General features: G+C 36.2%; 1 protein-coding gene across 1 annotated transcript in view; it reads left to right on the top strand.

The window, feature by feature from the left end:
* PCDH11X (protocadherin 11 X-linked) overlaps positions 1 to 20610 on the top strand; it is a 569875-nt gene that overhangs the window by 69852 nt on the left and 479413 nt on the right.

Genomic DNA, 20610 nt, shown 5'->3' with positions numbered 1-20610 from the left:
CAGGCTTAATAAAATGGTTGTAATGTTGAAATCAAACTGGGTATCTTCTCACCAAAGTCAGAAATACTAAAGAAATCTATCAGAATTCAAAATAACAATGAAGATAATAATTTACCATAATTTAGGAAATGGTTTTAAGATCGAGGTCATTCAAGAATATGCATATTTAAATTATACAATAACATTATTCATTCTTAATCACACAGTGAAAGTAAGATATCACTCCAGTTGTGGGTGCATTTTTGTTACAATAGGTCCATAATTATGCTATTGCAGACAGTAAAATAGAACCCTATTCTTTGTATAGAGAGTTCTGTTATGCTTTGAATGAGTTTACAAGGTACAAGGTGTGAGATGCCTAACATCTCCTCAAGGTTTGTTTTTGTTTATATGTAATCATTTATAAAGGTGCTATCATTTTCTAATTTTTACTGCTATTGTTTTATTATAAACATTTCTCAATAGGAAATTATTTTTTATGAACAACAATTTCTGTGTGTTGTGTATCTTGTGTGTGTGTGTGTGTGTGTGTGTGTTGTGTATCTTAATAACACTTTCCCCTGGACTAAATTTGTGGCTCACTTAAAAATGTATACAAAGTGGGGATGGTTTGTGAATTACATTAGCAGATTATCATTGTGCTAGATTGGCTCATGAAGTTTGTTAAAAGAGTAAATTCTGGTTTCAACGGTTTTTGAAGGCATGGAGATGTTTTATGGGTTAGATTTATTATACTTGAGAATATAAATGTACAGTAAGCAAGGCATAAATGAAGAAAAAATTGAAATATTTTCCAAATATCCTCCTCTTTTTATTTGTATTTTTTGATATTTTGTAATTCTTAAAAAGTCAAATAAATTAACAACTTTTTCCACAATGACATTTTCTTTTATTTAGCTAAGAGATCTTTTCCTAAACACAGGACAAATAACTTCATGAGATAGGCAAAATATGAAAAGTAAATGCTAATTAGAATAACTTCTTTGTTATCACTAGGTTTTTATTAGCTAAAAGGACCATCCTACAATCAATTTTCAGATGACTTATTTTATTTTTTCACATCTTTAAAAAATAGATAAATTATATATTTTCTGTCATTGGTTCACATTACTAAATTACTAAATATCTGCTGGACATGAATTGGTGAACTTAGGCAAATTAATGTAATATCAGAAATAATTTGGTTCTTATATTTTGTGCTACATTTGCATATTCTTCATCCTTTCTATATATTCTTCAATTTCTGATTAATGCCAGGAGAGGCATCTTATATTTACTGATGTCGCAGAATGCTAAGATAAGTGAGCACTGAAGAATAATATATGTATTTAAAACTTTCGGGCGCCAGGGTGGCTCAGATGGTTAAGCATCTGCCTTCTGCTCAGGTCATGATCCCAGACTCCTGGGATTGAGTCCCGCATTGGGCTCCCTGCTCAGCGGGGAGCCTGCTTCTCCCTCTGCCTCTCTCTCTCTCTCTGTCTCTTATGAATAAATAAATAAAATCTTTAAAAAAAAACTTTCAATATTGGAGGTGTGTTCTTTTTAAAGAAACATCACACAAAATGGGGAAAAGTGTCAACCAACACAACAAAAATTCATTGGAAATTCTGACAATGAAATAAAATATTATTGTTAGCAGAGGGCAAAACTGTTCCAATTGATTTTAAACAAAGTGTAAAGTACATTTTCAAAAGGAGACTTTGGGGTGATATTTACATTTAGCTCATCATTCACTTAAATAGAAAATGAAAGTGAAGAAGTGAAATGGTTGTAATAGGCTGTAATATATAGGAAGATTTATGAGAAATTTCATGTTTTCAACGGGGAATCAAATATTTTCTATAATTATTTTGACTCAGATGTTCTGAAAAATGATAGAGTATTCATTAGAAATATATCTGTTTGGGGGCACCTGGGGGCTCAGTTGTTAATCATCTGCCTTCGGCTCATGTCGTGATCCCAGGGTGCTGGGATCAAGCCCCGCATAGGGCTCCTTGCTCCACCGGAAGCCTGCTTCTCCCTCTCCCACTCCCCCTGCTTGTGTTCCTGTTCTCGCTATCTCTCTTTTTATCTATATTCTGTGGAGAAATGATTACAAATTTATCTAGAAATTCATAAGTAAATTAAGTGATTTAAGGATGGTTACTTCAATAAAGTCAAGCAATAGAATTTATCTACATCTTTTCTCTTGAAATTATATCACATGTTGATTTTATTGTTTTGTCTGTGTTACTTTTAAAAAAGATCTTCATCTCTGTTTCAGTGAATAAAGTTTTTTGAAAACCTATTCAGGCTTAATAAAATGGTTGTAATGTTGAAATCAAACTGGGTATCTTATAAATAAGATAAATAAATAAAATCTTTAAAAATAATTGAATTTGGAGTCAGTCAACCAGTAACCACTATTTTGTACAATATTTACTAATATATTTGTTTCAACACAAAATAATACTGCCTCATTTTATTATTTTAATGCTTGCACTCATCACTGTTCAATTAGATGTTGTAATTGTGTATCTATATAGGCATGAAAAGAACGTTGATCTCAAAAGAAATGATACAGGAAAAGCAGATCTTAAGAAACCTTACATGAAATTAATCCACACCTTGTAAATGTTTCCTATATGTGCTCTTATGTAATAGACAAGTTGTTTTAGATTTTGTTTGTAGCATAGTTTTTGTCTACTTTAAGTACTATATAGATTTAAGTATCTAGCATATTCAAAGCTGCTGTGATAATATAAAGCTTTGTGTGTTGTGTATAATTACTATTTTTTTAATTTTTTTATTATGTTATGTTAATCACCATACGTTACATCATTAGTTTTTGATGTAGTGTTCCATGATTCATTGTTTGCGTATAACACCCAGTGTTCCATGCAGAACGTGCCTTTTTAAAGAGAACTATTGAGCAATTATTTCTTCATGTATTATGTTTGTTCCTACATTATTTCTGTGGTTTTATGTGGTATTTGAAATAGACATAAAATTCTAAGTTAGTCATAAGCTTTTATTTTTATTGCACATGCAATATACCTTCATTGTAAAAAATAAAGAAAATTGTAGATGTATTTATGTGAAGAATTATTTAATTATTTGTTTTTATTTGAAGCTATATTAGTAAGTTTTTCTTTATAACTTAGTAATTTTGTTTAAAAGTTTCTATAACTTTTGGAAGTGTTGCACTTTAAAATTACAAAATTATTTTCTTTTTATATTATAAACTATACATGCAGGATTTTTTTTACATATAGTGATAATTCACTGATTTATTGCATATATTATTAATTTCTATAGATGAATTATTGGACAAATTGATGTAATAGTATAGTTTGATTAGTTAAAAGTGTAATACAGAGGCATACTATATATTACCACCACAAGACTAACCTCCATTCACTGAAAATACCAAGTTTGATGAAAAAAAAATTTTTTTTAAAGATTTATATGTTTTAGATAAAGAAAGCACAGGGGAGAGGAGCAGAGAGAGCGGGAGAGAGAGTCTGAAGCCGACTCCACGCTGAGAGTGGAGCCCAGTGCAAGGCTTGATCTCATGAGCCCTGAGATCACAACCTGAGCTGAAATCAAGAGTCAGACAATTAACCAACAGTGCCACCCAGGTGCCACCCCCCAAAAAAGTTTAAAATTAAAAAGAATGCCATTTAAATTTCTGCCAAAAGTTCCTTTAGAACCACCAAGTTAGGGGCGCCTGGGTGGCTCATTGTTAAGTGTCTGCCTTCGGCTCAGGTCATATCCCAGCGTCCTGGAATCGAGTCCCGCATCGGATTCCCTGCTCAGCAGGAAGCCTACTTCTTCCTCTCCCACTCCCCCTGCTTGTGTTCCCTCTCTCACTGTCTCTCTTTCTGTCAAATAAATAAAAAATCTTAAAAAAAAAGAACAACCAAGTTATTTAATCATTTCTAGGAATTATAATCAACTTTTACCTTTTCCATATTCTAGCTAATCTCAATCCAAATTGCTTTAAACTGTCTCTTTTTTAAGTGATTAAGTATATTGGATTATCCACATATACAGATACTATTCATGTAGGAGTAAAATTTTTTTGTCAAGTAAAAAAAATCACATTGCATTAGGTTTCAGGTAGTCAAAATGATGTAATAGTGAAAAAGAAGTATTTCAATGGACATTCTGGAGACATTTGCACTTTTCCCCCTGTTCTGGAGTATTAAATTTATTAATTATTTGTTGACATACTTCATAGAAATGCTATTCTTTTGACATACAGTTAATAAGAAGGACTTCCACTTTTTTGTCTTAATACTTGAAAAACATGAGACAACAAAACAATGCTTTCATTAGATAAACTATTAGAAAAATATTTATGTAATACTACTTTTACTCTATTTCATGGTAGTCAGAAGTAAATGAATATGCAACTCTGGTCAAAAATATCATTTTTCACAGTCCATAAAATGAACTTTAAAATGTATTTACTTGTTTTATTACATATCAGTTCAAAACACTGACACCTTACACAAAAAATATTTCCAGTAATTGAAGCACAAATAGCTGTTCAGTGTCACAGCACAAATAGCTGTTCAGTGTCACAACCTTGAAGTAATTAAGAATTTAAAACTAAAATCTGACCAGCTCTTTAGGTATGTAAACACAGACCTAGTGTCATATTTATTTTCTTAAGGGTATTATTTATTTTAGAGAGAGAGAAAGAGAGAGAGGGAGAGAGCACACGAACAGGGCAAGGAGCAAAGGGAGAGGGAGATAATCTCCAGGAGAATCCACGCTGAGCACAGAGCTCAACGTGGGGCTGGTCCCACAACTCTGAGACCATGACAGCCAAAACCAAGAGTTGAATGCTTACCCTACTGAGTCAACCAGGCGACTCTAGTCCCATATTTAAAGTGGGGGAAATAAACACAGAAAACTAGAATTGCATGGACTCTGGAAAATTAACTTCTGAGTTCCTTAATTAGAGATTATGTTTCATTATTGATTTTATTCTTTTGATCACACCATTCAAAATTATGTATTGGGTGTGTTTTGCAGAAAACTGTATATATTATTTATACTGTTCAGAATGCATAATATTTTTTTTCACACAAATACAGTTATTCAAGAGGAGGTACAGGGTTCTCTTCCAGCTAGGTATCGTGGCTTTGAAAATGTACCAAAACATCTGGATGTAAAATAGAGTTTAAACATGGGGAACTTTTGTCTACCTGGCAAATTTGTTTGAATTCATAAAGACAAAGACTTTACCTAATACTACAGAAAAAACATAATTGTTTCATTTTACATAGAAACAAATAATTTGACATGATATATAATTATCATTATATGAATTAAGAGTGACTGATAACATTTAACAACAAAGTTCCACATGGAACTACAATTCAACTTTACATGTATAAATTTTAGATATCTATGGAGCTATGCACACATTTATTTCAAAAGTCACATGATTTATAGAAATGAGGAATGTAAAATTGACTTTTAAGTGTGATAATTGAAAGATAGACACATCAAAGTCTAGAAATTAATATACTTAATTGTGTGTTTAGAGGAAAATTTATTTTAATTTGATTTTTAAGTTATTCCAATATAGTGGGATTAAAATGGGTTAATATATAATAAACACAGATATGTTGGCATTTATGTGTATACATTTATGTGTTATTTTGTTTTATTTAAATTTAAGTTAGTTAATTTATAGTGTATTATTAATTTCAGGGTAGAATTTAGTGACTCATCAGTTGGATATAATGCCCAAGTGTCCTCTTTAATGCCAATCACACAATCATCCCATCCCCCAACCCACCTCCTGTCCAGCAACGATCAGGTTGTGCTCTATAGTTAAGAGTCTCTCATGGTTTCTCTCCCTCTTTAATTTTGACCTATTTTATTTTTCCCTCCCTTCTCCTATGCTCATCAGTTGTGTTTCTTAAATTCCACATATGAGTGAAATCATATTGTATTTGTCTTACTCTGACTGACTTATTTGACTTAGCATGATGCACTCTAGTTCCATCCACATGGTAGCCAATGGAAAGATTTAATTCTTTTTGATGGCTGAGTAATATTCAATTGTATATAAATACCACTCTTCTTTATCCATTCATCCATTGATGGACATCTGGGCTCTTTCCATAGTTTGACTATTGTGGACATTGCTGCATTAAGGTGCATGTGCCCCTTCAAATCACTATGTTTGTATCCTTTGGATAAATACCTAGTAGTGCAATTGCTGGGTCATAGGGCAGTTCTGTTTTTAACTTTTGGAGGAACCTCCATACTGTTTTCCAGAGTGGCTGTACCAGTTTGCATTCCCACCAACAGTATAAGAAGGTTCCCCTTTCTCCACATCTTCACCAACATTTGAGTTGTTCATTTTAGCCGTTCTGACTGGTAAGAGATGGTATCTCATTGTGATTTTGATTTGTATTTCCCTGATGCCAGGTGATGCTGAGCATTTTTTCATGTGTCTGTTAGTCGTTTCTAATGTCTCCTTTTAGGAAATATCTGTTCATGTATTCTACCCATTGCTTGACTGGGGTTTTTTTTTGTTTTGTTTTGGTGTTGAGTTTAAGTTCTTTATAGATTTTGGATACCAGCCCTACAGCCAATATATCCTTTGCAAATATCTTCTCCTATTCGGTGGGTTGCTTTTTAGTTTTGTTGATTGTTTCCTTTGCTGTACAAAAGGTTTTTATCCTGATGAGGTCTCAATAGTTCATTTTTGTTTTTGTTTCCCTTGCCTCTGGAGACATGTCTAGCAAGAAATTGCTGTGGCTGAGGTCAGAGTTTGCTGTCTGTGTTCTGCTCTAGGACTTCGATGGATTCCTGTCTCACATTTAGGTCTTTCATCCATTTTGAGTTTATTTTTGTGTATGGTGTAAGAAAGTGGTCCAGTTCCATTCTTCTTCAGGTGGCTGTTCAATTTTCCCAACACCATTTGTTGAAGAGACAGTCTTTTTTCCATTGGATATTCTTTCCTACTTGTCAAAAATTAGTTGACCATAGAGTTGAGAGTCAATTTCTGGGTTCTGTATTCTGTTCCGTTGATCTATGTGTCTGTTTTTGTGCCAAGACCATACTCTCTTGATGATTACAGCTTTGTAATATAGTTTGAAGTTTGGAATTGTGATGCCTTCAGCTTTGCTTTTGTCTTTTTCCATGTTACTTTGGCTATTCTGGGTCTTTTCTGGTTCCATGCAAATTTTAGGACTGTTTGTTCCAGCTCTGTGAAAAATGCTGGTGGTGTTTTGAAAGGGATTGCATTAAATGTGTAGATAGCTTTGGGTAGTATAGACATTAAACAGTATTTTTTCTTCCAATCCACGAGCACAGAGTATTCTTCCATTTCTTTGTGTCTTCTTCAATTTCTTTCATAAGTGTTCTATAGTTTTCAGAGTATGGATCTTTTAACCTCATTGGTTAGGATTATTCCTAGATATCTTATGGGTTTTGGTGCAATTATAAATAGGATCGATTCAGTGATTTCTCCTTCTGCTGCTTTGTTGTTGGTGTGTAGAAATGTAACAGACTTCTGTGTGTTGTTTTATATTCTATGACTGTATCAGTTCTAGCAATTTTTTGATGGACTCTTTTGAGTGTTCTATACAGAGCATCAAGTCATCTGCAAAGAGTGAAAATTTGACTTCTTTGACAATTTGGGTGCCTTATATTTCTTTTTGTTGTCTGATTGCCAAGACTAGGATTTCCAGTACTACATTGAACAACAGTGGTGAGAATTGTTATCCCTGTCATGTTTCTGACCTTAGGGGAAAAGCTCTCAGTTTTTCCCCATTGAGGATGGTATTTGCTGTGGGTCTTTTATATATGGCCTTTATGATATTGAAGCATGTTCCTTATATCTCTAATTTATTGAGGGTTTTATCAAGTAAGGATGTGGTTTTTTGTCAAATGCTTTTTCTGAATCTTTTGAGATGATCATATGGTTCTTGTCCTTTTTTTTATTAATGTAGTGTATCACATTGATTGGTTTGCAGATGTTGAACCACCCCTGCAGCCCGAGAAAAATCCCACTTGGTTGTGGTGAATAATTCTTTTACTGTGCTTATTGGATCTGACTAGCTGGTATCTTCTTTAGAATTTTTGCATCCATGTTCATCAGGGATATTGGTCTCTAATTTTTCTTTTTAGTGTGGTCTTTGTCTGGTTTGGGAATCAAGATAATGCTGGCCTCATAGAATGAGTTTGCAAATTTTCCATTCATTTTTATTTTTTGAAACAGTTGCAAAAGAATAGGTATTAATTATTCTTTACTTTTTATTTATTTTTTTATTTTTTATTTTGTTATATTATTTATGTTAGTCACAATACAATACATCATTAGTTTTTGAGGTATTGGTTCACGATTCATTGTTTTCGTATACAACCCAGAGCTTCATGCAGTATGTGCCCTCCTTAATGCCCATCACCGGGCTAACCCATTCCCTCACCCTCTCCCCTCTAAAACCCTCAGTTTGTTTCTCAGAGTCCATAGTCTGTCATAGGTCAACTTTCCCTCCGATTTCACCCCCTTCGTTTTCACTTCCTTCTCCTAATATCCTCCATGCTATTCCGTATGTTCCACAAATAAGTGAAACCATATGAAAATTCTCTTTCTCTGCTTGACTTATTTCATTTAGCATAATCTCCTCCAGTCTCATCCATGTTGATGTAAAAGTTGGGTATTCATCCTTTATGATGGTTGAGTAATATTCCATTGTATATATGGACCACATCTTCTTTATCCATTCATCTGTTGAAAGGCATCTTGGCTCTTTCCACAGTTTGGCTATTGCGGACATTGCTGCTAGGGACATTGGGGTGCATATGGCCCTTCTTTTCACTACATCTGTGTCTTTGGTGTAAATACCCAGGAGTGCAATTCCTGGGTCATAGGATAGCTCTATTTTTAATTTTTTGAGGCATATCCACACTGTTTTCCAAAGTGGCTGTACCAACTTGCATTCCTACCAACAGTGTAAGAGGGTTCCCCTTTTTCCACAACTTTACATTTGTTGTTTCTTGCCTTGTCAATTTTTGCCATTCTAACTGGTGTAAGGTGGTATCTCAATGTGGTTTTCATTTTAAATTCCCTGATGGCTAATGATGCTGAACATTTTTTTCATGTGTCTGTTAGCCATTTGTATGTCTTCTTCAGAGAAGTGTCTGTTTATCTCTTCTGCCCATTTTTTTGACTTGATTATTCGTTTTTTGGGTGTTGAGTTTGAGAAGTTCTTTATAGATCTTGGATACCAGCCCTTTATCTGTAGTGTCATTTGCAAATATCTTCTCCCAATCTGTGTGTTGCCTCTTTGTTTTGTTGACTGTTTCCTTTGCTGTGCAGAAGCTTTTTATCTTGATGAAGTCCCAAAACTTCATTTTTGCTTTTGTTTCACTAGCTTTTGGAGATGTATCTTGAAAGAAGTTGCTGTGATCGATGTCAAAGAGGCTATTGCCTATGTTCTCCTCTAGGATTTTGATGGATTCCTGTCTCCCATTGAGGTCTTTCATCCATTTTGAGTTTATCGTTGTGTATGGTGTTAGAGAATGGTCTAGTTTCATTCTTCTGTACATAGCTGTCCAATCTTCTCAGCACCATTTATTGAAGAGACTGTCTTTTTTCCATTGCATATTTTTTCCTGCTTTGTCAAAGATTACTTGAACAAAGAGATGAGGGTCCATATCTGGACACTCTGTACTGTTGCATTGGTCTATGTCTGTTTTTGTGCCAGTACCATGCTGTCTTGGTGATCACTGCTTTGTAATATAGCTTAAAATCAGGCAACATGATGCCCCCAGCTTTGTTTTGATTTTTCAACATTTGCTTGGTGATTCGGGGTCTTTTCTGATTCCATACAAATTTTAGGATTGTTTGTTCCAGCACTTTGAAAAATGTCATTGGAATTTTGATCGGAATAGCATTGAAGGTATAGATTGCTCTGGGTAGCATAGACATTTTAACAATGTTTATTCTTCAGATCCATGAACATGGAATGTTTTTCCATCTTCTTGTGTCTTCTTCAATTTCTTTCATGAGTGTTCTGTAGTTCCTAGAGTATAGATCCTTTATGTCTTTGGTTAGGACTATTCTGAGGTATCTTATGTTTTTTGGTGCTATTGTAAATGGAATCGTTTCTCTAATTTCTCTTTTTACTGTTCCATTGTTAGTGCATAAGAAAGCAACTGATTTCTGTGCATTGATTTTGTATCCTGCCACATTACTGAATTGCTGTATGAGTTCTAGTAATTTGGAAGTGGAGTCTTTTGGGTTTTCCACATAAAGTATCATGTCATCTGCAAAGAGAGAGAGTTTGACTTCTTCTTTGCCAATTTGAATATATTTTATTTCTTTTTGTTCTCTGATTGCTGTTGCTAGGACTTCTAGTACTATGTTGAACAACAGTGGCGAGAGTGGGCATCCTTGTCGTGTTCCTGATCTTAAGGGAAAGGCTCTCAGCTTTTCCCCATTGAGGATTATATTCACTGTGGGTTTTTCATAGATGGATTTTATGAAATTGAGGAACGTTCCCTCTATTCTTATACTCTGAAGAGTTTTAATCAGGAAAGGAGGCTGTATTTTGTCAATTTTTTTTTGGCATCAATTGAGAGGACCGTATGGTTCTTTTCTCTCCTCTTTTAATGTGTTCTACCACATTGATTGATTTGAAAATATTGAAGGACCCTTGCATCCCGGGGATAATTCCCATTTGGTCGTTGTGGATGATCCTTTTAATGTACTGTTGGATCCTATTAGCTAGGACTTTGTTGAGAATTTTGAAATCCATACTCATCAGGAATATCAGTCTGAAATTTTCCTTTTTGATGGGGTCTTTACCTGGTTTGGGGATTAAGATAATGCTTGCCTCATAGAATGAGTCTGGAAGCTTTCCTTCTGTTTCTATTTTTTGAAATAGCTTCAGGAGAATAGGTATTATTTCTACTTGAAATGTTTGTTAGAATTCCCCAGGGAATCCGTCAGGCCCTAGACTCTTGTTTTTTGGGAGGTTTTTGATCACTGCTTCAATCTCGTTACTGGTTATTGGCCTATTCAGGTTGTCAATTTCTTCCTGTGAGTTTACAGGGCATTATAGGTTATAGGTTTCCAGGAAGGCATCCATTTCTTCCAGGTTGCTCAATTTATTGGCATATAGCTGTTGATAATTTCTAATAATTGTTTCTATTTCCTTGGTGTTAGTCGTGATCTCTCCCCTTTCATTCATAATTTTATTAATATAGGTCCTTTCTCTTTTGGATAAGTCTGGCCAGTGGTTTATTGCTCTTATTAATTCTTTCAAGAGCCAGCTTCTAGTTTCATTGATCTCATCTATTGTGTTTCTGGTTTCTAATTCATTGATCTCTGCTCTAATCTTAATTATTTCTCTTCTAATGTGTGGCTTAGGCATCATTTGTTGCTTTTTCTCTAGTTCTTTAAGGTGTAAAGATAGTTGGTGAATTTGGGATTTTTCTATTTTTTTGAGTAAGGCTTGGATGGCTATGTATTTCCCCCTTAGGACTGCCTTTTCAGTATCCCATAGGTTTTGTTCTGATGTGTTTTCATTCTCATTGGTTTCCATGAATTGTTTAAGTTCTTCTTTGATTTCCTGGTTGATCCAAACATTCTTGAGCAGAGTGGTCTTTAGTTTCCAAGGATTTGAATTTCTCCCAAGTATTTTCTTGTGATTGAATTCCCGTTTTAAAACATTATGGTTTGAGAGGATGCAGGGAATAATGTCAATCTTTTCGTATTGGTTGAGACCTGATTTGTGACCCAGTTTGTGGTCTATTCTGGAGAAAGTTCCATGTGCCCTCGAGAAAAATGAGTATTCTGTTGTTTAAGGTTGGAATGTTCTGTATATGTCTATGAGGTCCATCTGGTCCAGGGTGTCATTCAAAGCTCTTGTTTCTTTGTTGATTTTCTGCTTAGATGGTCTGTCTATTGCTGAGAGTGGAGTATTGAGGTCTCCTACAATTAGCGTATTGTTATCAATATGACTTTTTGTTTTGGTTAACAGTTGGCTTACGTAGATGTTTGCTCCCAATGTGGGGGCATAGATATTTACAATTGTTAGATCTTCTTGTTGGATAGACCCTTTAAGAATGATATAGTGTCCTGGGGCGCCTGGGTGGCTCACTTGGTTAAGCAACTGCCTTCAGCTCAGATCATGATCCTGGAGTCCCGGGATCAAGTCCCGCATTGGACTCCCTGCTCAGCAGGGAGTCTGCTTCTCCCTCTGACCCTCCCCCCTCTCGTGCTCCCTCTCTCTGTCTCATTCTCTCTCTCAAATAAATAAATAAAATCTTTAAAAAAAAAGAATGATATAGTGTCCTTCTGTGTCTCTAGCTACAGTCTTTAGTTTAAAATCTAATTTGTCTGATATAAGAGTTGCTACCCCAGCTTTCTTTTGAGGTCCATTGGCATGGAAGATGGATCTCCATCCCTTCACTTTCAGTCTGGATGTATGTTTAAGTTCAAAATGAATCTCTTGTAGACAGCGTATAGATGGGTCTTATCTTTTTACCCAACCTGCAACCCTGTGCCTTTTTATGGGAGTGTTTAGGCCATTCACGTTGAGAGTGATTATGGAAAGATATGAATTTATTGTCATCCTGTTGCCTGTGAAGACCTTGTTTTTATAGATTGTCCCTGTAAATTTCTGTTGTATGTCACTCTTGGGGTCTTTCTCCTTTTATAGACCCCCCTGTAATATTTCTTGCAAGGCTGGCTTAGTGGTCACATATTCTTTCAGATTCTGCCAGTCTTGGAAGCTCTGCATCTCTCCATCCATTCTACATGACAGCCTTACCGGATAAAGTATTCTTGGCCTCATGTTCTTCTCATTTAGTACCCTGAATATGCCTTGCCAGGCCTTTCTGGCTTGCCAGGTCTTTGTGGATAGGTCTGACATTATTCTGATGTTCTTCCCTCTGTACTTAAGGAATCTCTCCCCCCAACTGCCCTCAAGATGGTTTCCTTGGTTCTAAGATTTGCGAGTTTTACTATTACATGCTGGGGTGTTGGCCTGTTTTCCTTGATCTTGGGAGGGATCCTCTTTGCCTCTAGGACACGAATGTTTGTTTCGTTCCCCAGATTAGGGAAAGTCTCTAGTACGACTTGCTCAAATATATCTTCTAGTCCTCTCTCTCTCTCTCCGCCCCCTCAGCGATCCCAATAATTTTGACATTGGAACGTTTCATGGTGTCACTTATATCTCTGATTCTATTTTCATGGATTTTGAGTTGTTTTTTCCTGGTCTCCTCTTTTTCCTTCTTGTCTATTAATTTGTCTTCTAGGTCACTAATTCGTTTTTCAGCTTCATGTACCCTAGCTGTTAGATTATCTAGATTAGTTAGATCTCATTGATAGCATTTTTAAGTTCTGCCAGTTCAGCTTTCATTTCTGCCCTTAGAGACTCTATGTTGCCATTAATTGATTTCTCCCTTCTAGCTGTTGTCTTCACAATTGATACCCTGAATTCCATCTCCCTCATCTTGGTTATATCTGTATCCATTTGTAAATCTGTGGCATAAGTCATAATCTCTGAGTCTTTCCTATTTTGGGGGTTCTTTCTCCTTGTCATTCTGTTGAGGGTTGGTTGAAGGAATGTATAGAGTCCAAATTTTTGACCACAACCCAAGGAAGATGCTCCTATTTTATAGGGACGTTAGGGTTGCTGGCCTTTTGTTTTCCCAGCCTGTCCTCTTGGGGAGGGGCCTGCTGCACTGTTACTCAGGCAACCCTGTTTGGGCGGGGTTGCCCTGCCCCTGTGGCAGGGGATGGCCTCTGTGAAAACCGGTTTTGGGGGCTTTTGTTCTCTGGTGGCTTTCCCTGGCAGCTTTCCGTGTCTCTTCTGAGAGTCAGAGCAGAAGAGTTCTTTTCCAACCCTCTTCCTCAGAGCAGAGAGATTGCAGTCTGTTCTTCAGGGAGCTCTCCAGGCTGCACTATCACCGTTTCTGTCTGTGCTGGTATAAACTGCAGCATCCTGGGTTGTGTGCCCCTCAGCAGTACTCCCAGTCCTTGCCTCCAGGTCAGGACATGTCTCTGCCCTTTGTGCTTCTAAAACTGCCAGCCTCCCTCAGTTCGCATGCATGCCCCCTCCGCTCTAGGTTTCTGTCTGGGCAGCTACCCTAAAGTCCTTTCCCCATCTAACAGTCTGCAAGTCTGTGCCCCGTCCCCAGCACAGGGGGCTATCGCTCATCAGTGGTGTAGGATCCCGAAGACTCAGCTCCCTCTGCTTTCCGTTTATCTTTGGATATGTGCCCGGGGAATCACGGTTCCCTGCTTTGTACCTCAAAACCAAACACCTGTGATATTCTATTTGTAACGATCCAGATCTATCTTCTTACATCTCAGGCTGATTTCGTGGGTGTTCAAAGTGGTCTGGTAGATATCCAGCTCAATTCCTGGGACCAGTTGGAATTGGGTCCCCTACTCCTCTGCCATATTTTCCCTATCTCTATTAATTCTTCTTTATATGGTTGGTAGAATTCCCCTGGGAAGCCATCTGGTCCTGGACACCTCTTTGTTGGGAGATTTTTGATTACTGAATCAAAATCTTTATTGGTTATGTGTCTGTTCAGGTTTCTATTTCTTTCTTCCTGTTTCATTTTTGGTACTTTATATGTTTTTAGGTATTTATCCATTTCTTCTAGATTTCCTAATTTGTTGGCATATAATTGTTCATAATAATCTCTTATAATTGTATTTCTTTGGTTTTGGTTGTGATCTCTCCTCTTTTATTCATGATTTTGTTTGGGTCCTTTCTCTGTTTTTTTGGGGTTTTTTGTTTTTTTTTTTTGTAAACCTTGCTAAGGGTTTATCAGTCTTGTTAATTCCTTCAAATAGCCAGCTCCTAGTTCAAATGATCCATTCTGGGTTTTTTTTATATTTCTATTTTATGGATTTCTGATCTAATGCTTATTTTTCTTCTGCTCATTTAGGTTTTCTTTGCTGTTCTTTTTACAGGTCCTTTATATATATGGTTAGGTTTTGTATTTGAGACTTGTCTTGCTCCCTGAGGAAGACTCATACTGCTATATACTTCTCTCTTAGGACAAACTTTGCTGCATCCCAAAGGTTCTCAAATGTCGTGTTTTCATTTTCATTTGCTTCCATATAATTTTTAAAATTTTTCTTTGATTTCCTTATTGACCCATTCATTCTTTAGTAGGATGTTCTTTAACCTCCATGTCTTTGTGGTCTTTTCAAATTTTTCTTGTGGTTGACTTCAGGATTCATAGTATTATAGTCTGAAAATATGCATCACACGATCTCAATCTTTTTGTACCAGTTGAGGCCTGATTTGTGACCCAGGATGGGATTGATTCTGGAGAATGTTCACGTGAACTCGAAAAGAATATGTATTCTGCTGCTTTATGATGAAATGCTCTGAATATATCTGTTAAGTCCATCTAGTCCACTGTTTCTTTTAAAACTCTCATTTCCTTGTTGATCTTTTGCTTAGATGATCTGTCTATTGCTATGAGTGGTATGTTAAAGTCCCCTATTATTATTGTATTATTATCAATGAGTTTCTTTAAGTTTGTTACTAATTAATTTGTATATTTTTCTGCTCCCAAGTTAGGGACATAAATGTTTACAATTGTTAGATCTTCTTGTTAGATAGACCCCTTTATTATCACATAGTGTCCTTCTTCATCTCTTATAACAGTCTTTATAAAATCTAGTTTGTCTGATATAAGGATGGCTACTCCAGCTTTTTTTTGATGTCCATTAGCATGATAAATGGTTCTCCACCCCCTCACTTTCAATCTGGAGAATGACTTTATGTCTAAAATGAGTCTCTTGTAGGCAACATATTGATGGATCTGTTTTTTTTTTTATGCATTTTGATTCCCTATGTCTTTTGATTGGAGCATTTAGTCCATTTATATTCAAAGTAATTATTAAAAAATATGAATTTAATGCCACTCTATTAGTCTCTATAAATTCACTGTTCCTGTAGATTGTCTTTGTTCCTTTCTGGTCTTTGTTACTTTTGGTCTCTCTTAACTGCTCAAGGGGTTCCCTTTATTATTTCTTCCGGGGCTGATTTAGTGCTCCTGAACTACTTTAGTTTTTGTTTATTTTGGAAACTATATCTCCTTCTATTCTGAATGCAGCCTTGCTGGATAAAGTATTCTTGGATGCATATTTTTCCCATTTAGCATTTTGAATACATCATGCCAGTCTTTTCTGGCCTGCCTGGTCTCTGTGACCAGGTGTGCTGCCAGCTTTTTGTGTCTATTCTTGTAGGTTAAGGACTTTTTCTACCAAGCTACTTTCAGGATTCTCTCTTTATCTTTGTATTTTACAAGTTTTACTGTAATATGTCATGGTGTTGACCTGTTTTTGTTGATTTTGAGGGGGTTCTCTGTGCCTCTTGGACTTGAATGTCTGTTTCCTTCTCCAAATTAGGGACGTTCTCAGCCATAATTTGTTCAAATAAACCTGCCCCTCTTATACTCTCTTCTTCTCTGGGACTCCTATTACATGGATATTATTTTGCTTTATGGACTCATTTAGTCCCTAAATCTACCCTTCGTGATCTAATAGTTTTCTTTTCTTCTTTTCAGTTTCATTACTTTCATAATTTTATCTTCTATATCACTTATCCTCTCCTTTGCTTCCTCAATACTCACAGTGATTTTATCCTGTTTTGCATCTCAGTTATAGCATTTTTTTCAACCTGAGTAGTTTTTAGATCTTTTATCTCTGCAGCAAAGGTTTCTCTGCTGTCTTCTATGCTTTTTTCAAGCCCAGCTAATAGTCTCGTACCTGTTGATCTAGATTCTTGTTTAAATATATTGCTTATATTTGCTTTGAGCAAGTCCCTGACTGTGATATCTTCCTGACCTTTCTTTTGGGGAGCATTGCTCCATCTTGTTGTTTTGGATAAGTTTCTATGTTTTGTGTGTTGTGAAAGCTTGTTATCTTTCCTGAACCTCCGAGTAATGTTATATTAAAAAGAAGTCATCCACTGTTCAGGCCTGGCACTTCTGGAGGTGTTTCTGGTGTGTGCTGCATGCACTTTTTTATTGTGTTTTAGCTGCTTTTTCCCACTGGCCCATCCTCTACAAAGTTCCTCCTTGTTTGTCGTGGGGAGTGTTCAGATATTTAATTAGGTGTGCTTTGATTTGTTTGTTAAGATAATCCTCACATCTGCCACAATCTCTCCCTCCAACTGTACAGATTGTTTTCTTAATCCACAGATTGTATTTCTTGTTGTTCAAAATAGTTCAATGATGATCTAGCTGTGTTCGAGGGATGAGGTGAGCTAAGGTCCCTCTACTTCTCCCCCATCTTAACTTCTACTCATGTATACATTTATGTTTGTCAAATTTCTAATAGAAAAAAAAAGGTGATAACTTCCACCTAAAGACAACTTGTTCAATGATTATAAATCTATATTTACAAATGCCATTCTCTCTCTTTAAACTCCTATGTCTCACTTCCAAACTATAATCATCCTTTGTCCCTTGTATTATGCTACACATCACCTTTTATTTAATAAATCTCCTGTGTATTCTGAATACATACTCATGTGTTTTTTATTTTTAATAAAATTGTTTTGCCTGTAATATATCTGCCGTATTTCCCTTCATAAAATGCCCCTCTTTTCTGAATGACCACAAATTCAGTAACAATACATTATACATTAAAAATTTAAATTGGAGACCCAGAATAAAGATGGCAGCAAAATAGGAGGACATTAGCCTTGCCTCATCCCATAAGTACAACTAGATAACTATTAAATCATGCTAAATACCCCAGAAATTGAGCTGAGGGTGTGCAGAACAAAGTCCACAACTAAAGGTAGAGAAGAGACCACATCAAAGAAGGTAAAAAGTGCTGAGATGTGGCTTGGGAGTGAAATGGATCCTGGTCATTGTGGTGGAGAGGGAGCCCCAGTGGCAGAAAAAGGCAAGAGACAGACCAGCATACAGGGGATTGCACATGGGGAAGATGAATTTCCATAATAATTGGCTTGGAAAGTGAGAGGGGGCAGAATTTTATTCCTTCTTGCAACCACTGGATCTTAAGCCTGACATTTTAAAGGTCAGCAGGCTGGACTCCAATAGAGCCCAGCAGGCATTGGGTCTGCTCTTGGAGAGAAGGCAGGGCAAACAGCCCAGGCACATACAGCGTGGAAACAGTGACCTGAAGATTGCTGGGGGCACACAGTGGGGAGCTTATTTGCTCATTTCAGAATGCATCCCAGACAGGCAACATTCATATTGAGACCTCTCTGGGAACAAAGGAATTGATAGGCACCATTTCAATCCCCTTCCCCTTGGCATAAGCACAAGACCACCTGCAGCAAACAGCTCAGTACTGATACTTTCTACCTAACTTGCTTACACCAAGTACCCCCATGCTCTTGGTGGAACTACCATTCCCAGTCATACTTGCCTCAGTCCTAGGGAAGTGGGCTCCCTTCCCCAGAAGACCTGTTCAATACCCCTACCAACAGCTTATCTCCTGAGCCAGGAGTTTTGCAGAGTCACAGTTACAGCAACAGTCATGGCAGGTCTCATTTCCCAAGTAGACCAGTCACTACATTCAGGCCAGGGTCCAAACACCGCCCACAACAGACAAAGACAGCCTCTACAGATGATCAGCATGAAAGATACAGCAGTCAAGACACAACAGCAGAGCACATGCAGCACACATTGGAGATACACCCTTAAGTGTCAGGCCAGGGCAACAGGAAACACTACATGGCAGGACACTATAGGACTTCTTCTCCATAAGGCCATTACCCACAAGAATGGGAGACATCTAATACACAGGCACAGAGACTTAAAAAAAATGAGAAGATAGAGAAATTTGTCACAATTGAGAGAACAGGACAAAGCCATGGACAGAGAGCTAAAAGAAACAGATATAAGTAACCTGACTGATTGACTATTTAAAGCAATGGTCATAAGGATATTCACTGGACTTGAGAACAGAGGAGAGGATATCAGTGAGACCCTTAACATAGAGATAAATAAGAACCAATCAGAGATGAAGAAAGCAATAAACAAGGTTAGCAACTCACTTGATGAAATGAATAGCAGAATGGAAGAAGCAGAGGAAAAAACTTAATGACTTAGAAGACAGAATAATGGAAAGTAATCAAGCTGAAGAAAAGAGAAAAATAATTATGCAAAATGAGAAGAGACTTAAGGAACTCAGTTACTCCATCAAACATAACATTCATATTATAGAAGTCCCAGAAGAAGATGACGGGGGGGGGCGGGCAGAGAATTTATTGGAAGAAATAACAGCTGAAAACTTCCTTAATGTGGGGAAGGAAACATATCCAAATTCGGAAGGCACAGAGAAACCCCAACAAAATCAACAAAAATAGATCCATACCAAGAAAAATTGTAATTAAATCAGCAAAATGTAGTGATAAAGAAAATAATTTGAAAGCAACAAAAGAAGACAGTAAAATAAAAGGAAAACCCAAGTAAGGCTAGCTGGAGATTTCTCGACAGAAACTTGTCAACCAGAAGGGAGTGGCATCATATATTCAAAGTGCTGAATGGGAAAAATATGCAGCCAAGAATACTCTATCCAGTGTGCTATCATTCAGAATATAAAGAGACATCATTTCCCAGACAAAGAAATCTAAAGGAGTTCATGAGCATTAAACCACCCCCACAAGAAATATTAAGGGGACTCTTTGAGTGGAAAGGAGACCAAACGTGATAGTAAGAAAGTAAGAAACACAAAAACAGTAAAAATGAATATTTATGTAAGAAATCATCCAGGAACTCACCAACATAAGGGATATAATATATGACACCATATATGTAAAACATGTGGAGAAGAGTAAAAAATTGGTTCAAACTTAAATGACCATCAACTTAATATAGATTGCTATATTCAGAAAAGGGTATAAATAAACCTAATAAATATGCAAAGAATAAAGAGATAGAAATCCATATCAATTACTAAAGACAACCAGCAAACAATGAAAGAGAGAAAGACAAGAAAAGATCAGAGAAAATCTACAGAAACAACCACAAAACAAGTAATAAAATGACAATAAATACATATCTGTCAATAATTACTATCAAGGTAAATGGACTAAATGCCCTAATGAAAAGACAAAGGGTGACAGAATGGAGAAAATCAAACAAACAAACAAAAAACACAAGACTGATCTATATGCTGTCTACATGATCCTCATTTTACATCTAAAGACACTTGCAAATTGAACATGAGGGGGTGGAGAAACATCTATCATGCAAATGGATGTCGAACAAAAGCTGGAGTAGCAATAATTATTTTGGACAAACTAGACTTTAAAACAAAGTGTTTAACAAGAAACAAAGTAGGACAATATATAATAATAAAGGGAAAAATCCAACAAGAAGATATAACAATTGTAAATATTTATGTAACCTACATAGGAGCACCCAAATACATAAAAGAATTAATACTAAACATAAAGGAACTAACTGATAATAGTACGATAATAGTAGGGGACTTTAACAGCCCACTAACATCAATGGACAGATCATCTATACAGAAAATCAACAAGAAAACAATGACTTTGAATGACACACTGGAAGAGATGGATTTAACAGAAATGTTCAGAGCATTCCATCCAAAAACAGCAGAATACA

This window comes from Neomonachus schauinslandi, chromosome X (assembly GCF_002201575.2).
Source record: "Neomonachus schauinslandi chromosome X, ASM220157v2, whole genome shotgun sequence".
In the NCBI taxonomy this organism is placed as follows: domain Eukaryota; kingdom Metazoa; phylum Chordata; class Mammalia; order Carnivora; family Phocidae; genus Neomonachus; species Neomonachus schauinslandi.
Note: the sequence above shows the minus strand (reverse complement) of the source record. Positions and strands in the feature narration are given on the sequence as shown.